Source organism: Otolemur garnettii, unplaced genomic scaffold (assembly GCF_000181295.1).
Source record: "Otolemur garnettii isolate 467f Iridium unplaced genomic scaffold, OtoGar3 scaffold00020, whole genome shotgun sequence".
NCBI lineage: Eukaryota > Metazoa > Chordata > Mammalia > Primates > Galagidae > Otolemur > Otolemur garnettii.
In genome coordinates, this window is record NW_003852415.1 from 18,637,781 (window position 1) to 18,641,160 (window position 3,380).

The 3,380-nt window shown below is 43.2% G+C and overlaps 1 protein-coding gene across 2 annotated transcripts in view; it reads right to left on the bottom strand.

The window, feature by feature from the left end:
• Positions 1–2,960, bottom strand: part of LGMN (legumain) — a 40,530-nt gene extending 37,570 nt beyond the window's left edge. The window contains exon 1 of one of the 2 annotated variants that reach the window (XM_012803459.2): positions 2,844–2,960. The gene's annotated coding sequence lies outside the window, so the exon portion shown is untranslated. Of the gene's footprint in view, positions 1–2,722; positions 2,742–2,843 lie in introns of those variants that run through there. The other variant, XM_012803460.2, reaches the window with a different exon arrangement.
• Positions 2,961–3,380: the final 420 nt, after the last annotated feature.

Genomic DNA, 3,380 nt, shown 5'->3' on the forward strand with positions numbered 1-3,380 from the left:
AAAAAAAAAAAAAACCAAGTAAAAAAAATGTTTTGATCTACTAGTGGTTAGAAGAATTTAGGTATCTAGCAGAGTACATTTTGGCCAGTGGTTAAATGCTTCTCCACATTGTTATTTTCAATGATGATGTGGCATTTGATTTTTTTCATTTACCCAAATTACTGCTTTTGAAACCTGTAACCTGGTAGCAGTGCAGTTTGTAGTCTTTTCCAAAAATAACTTAACAGGACTTTTCTAGCCACATGTTAATTCTTAAGTTAAGTATTGACTTAAGTATAATTTTTACTTTAAGAAACTGAGTAGATATTAACTATAGAATTGTACAATGAATAACATAAAACACCTGTTTTCTATCAGCCAGCCCATCAACTGCTAATTTTATAAGTTTCTAAGTTTTTCCCTCATGAAACAAACAAAACATTTCAGATGAAAATGTTCCCCAGTCCTGTTCCCTCCTTCCCATGGTGCAAAGTAACCACAATTCTAAATTAGCATCGCTTTCCAATTATTATAAAAATATATATCTACTTTAAAAACAGTCCCCTACTAATGGAATTTAGGCTGTTTCCTAATATCCCCCTCCTTGTATACAAACAAATCTCTCAGGCAGTGATTTTCAACACTATGCCATGAGAGGATCTTAGGTGTGCCTTGAAAAATCTTAAAGATTATTAATTAAATTATTTTCAAAAGAAGTTCAAAGCACAGTAAGTCTTTTTTTTTACTCTTTCTTGTAAATCAACATAATTTAAGTGTGCTGAGGAAGTTTAACTATAGGTTCATGAGCCCCGTGAAATAAAAAATTTGAAAAACATTGCTCCAGGGTATTTTCCAGAAGTAGAACTCCTAGGTATTTGTTTGTGGTTATATACCTTGTTCTAACCAGCCTAAGAGTGAGATTTTGTCTCAAAAAAAAAAAAAAAGATAAATTTTCACTAGTAGTGAATGAGAACCTCATTTTCTTCAAACACCTATCTCTTGATAGTCTCAAACCTTAAAATTCCTATTATGATGTGTGTAAAGTGATCTAATTATGGTTTTACTATTCATTTCATGGATTACAAGAAAATTTGAGCCTCTGCGACAGAATCTCACTTCGTTGTCCAGGTAGAGTGCCATGGTGTCATAGCTTACAGCAATCTCAAACTCTTGAGGTAAACTGATTCTTTTGCCTGAGCCTCCCAGGCAGCTGGGACTACAGGTGCCCGCCACAACACCTGGCCATTTTTAAAGATGGGGTCTCGTTCTTGCTCAGGCTAGTCTCAAACTCCTGAGCTCAGGCAATCCACCTGCCTAGGCCTCCCAGAGACCTGGGATTACAGGCATGAGCCACCACACCTGGCCCCAAATTTCAGTTTTATATGTTTACTTTACCATTCAAATTTCAAAATCCTCAATCATGTGACAATTTCCCAACATAAATTGAGATTTGAATTGTAGTCTACAAAGCAACTTCTGCAGTTAAAGAAAATGCTGGCATTTCTTCAAAAAATAGTCATAGGGTGGAAAACTCAAGAGACAGAGTTTACTTCAACATATTTTTACTGAACGATACTGGGTATGGTGTATTCCACCTGCACACAGTTCTCAAATCTCCTCTCCCTCCCCACTCCAACTGTCTGTAAACTCCCTTGTAATTCCCCTGTCTTCTTCAGGGGAATTAATGCCTCTCTCTAACATTCTTCCACACTAGAGAGTATCTAAGATAGGGATGTACACTAATGGAGCTTCCCGAACATTCAAGACAACATCCAAAGCTCTCACAGCAGCACAGGAAGCCCTGCAAGATGTACCTCTCTAGTCTCACAGTTCATGAAATCTACTACCTACATGAAACCTCTTGCTCCTACAAGACTCTGCACTCCAGGTCCCAAATCACTGCTCTTTCCGTGCCTTCGCCATGCTATGTTTTCCAGATGAACCCCTCTTCTCTATCTCCTAGCTCTCACTCAGTCTTCAAGTTCTGCTCAAGAATCCCCTTTCTCTGGAAAGTCCTGCCCACTCCCACAAATCAAGGTTAGATGTTGTCGTGTTCTTACCTGTACTCCAGCCTCTTCATACTGGAATTGATCACTAGAGACTGCCTTTCCCCTTTATTTAATAATCCCTGCCCACAATGCTTAGTAAGGCTCAATAAATGTTATGCAGCCCTACAGTAAATAAAGCTGGGATACTCCACTCACATATACTGTACTGCTAGTCTCAAACCTTGGGCACTCATTTTCATCTGTAAAACAAAGTATGAGTCACAAAGTTTCTTCTTCCGGCCCCCAGATACTGCTATCCTTGGCTTAGAATTATCCACGGAGTTGTAACTTCAAATCTAAATCAGGGGTAGGGTATGAAGCCTGGCTAAGTTTCACTTTCATGGTTAACGTGAGTCATCCTGAAAATTTTGTCACCTCAAACCTCTGAGAACCAAACCTTCCCTGAATTCTTTGAAGGGATGTCTTTACAAAGATTTTGTTGTTAACAGCCCACGAGTGCAATCCTCCATGTTAAAAGCATCAAAAAGCCTGCATTGTCCCTTGATGATAAAGGTTGTAACTAAGCCGCAGAGCCTGTAGGGTACCCGTCCCCTTTTCGGCCTCAGTTTCCCCCGCCAGAGAAACGCACTTTTCCACTCAGAACACGCGTGACAAGAGAGCCCCACTTCTACTCCCCACCCCACAGGATTCCTCGTTTCCCGAAATTCCCCTTCGCGGAGTGAGAAACTCATTACTCAGAAAAGGCTGTGGGAAATGAAAATCCTGTCCGGGTGGCCAAGAGCAGCGGCAGACAGACGAACGGTCCCGGTCTCGGGCATGAGGTCTGCCCTGTCCCGTGCTGGGGCCTGTGGTTACCTGCAGTGGGTTATCTCGGCTGCGGCGGCGGCGGCGGCGGCGGTGGCGGTAGCACGACCGTGGGAACTCCCGGCGGCGCGCAGCCTCAGACAAGCCACCTCTGACGTCCACTCTGCTGTGATTGCGGCGGGGGCGCCGCCACTCTCCTCTTTGAGGCTCCACTGAGCCACGGTGATTGGCGGAGCTTCGGGGCGTGGTGTCTGCAAAAACCAATGAGAGGAGAGTCGAGACCGGTGAGCCAAAGGACTACAAATCCCAGCGTGCTTCGGCGAGGGATTCTGGATCCCGGAGAGCTGGGGCTGCGGTTGCCCCCTGAGCTGGATTCAGTGGCAGAGTATTTGGGGACTGAGAACGTAGTGATTTCGGAAACGTCCACCGGAGGATCAAACCAGCTCTTGGATCACTTCATCCCACTGGTTTTTAAACTTGTCTGCGCTTTGGACTCACCTTGGGAAGCTTCAGAAGTACTGATGCCCCTGTGAAAATAGAATTTGAAAGCTGTTGATAGCAAAAGAAACATTGTAACCCAATTGTGCC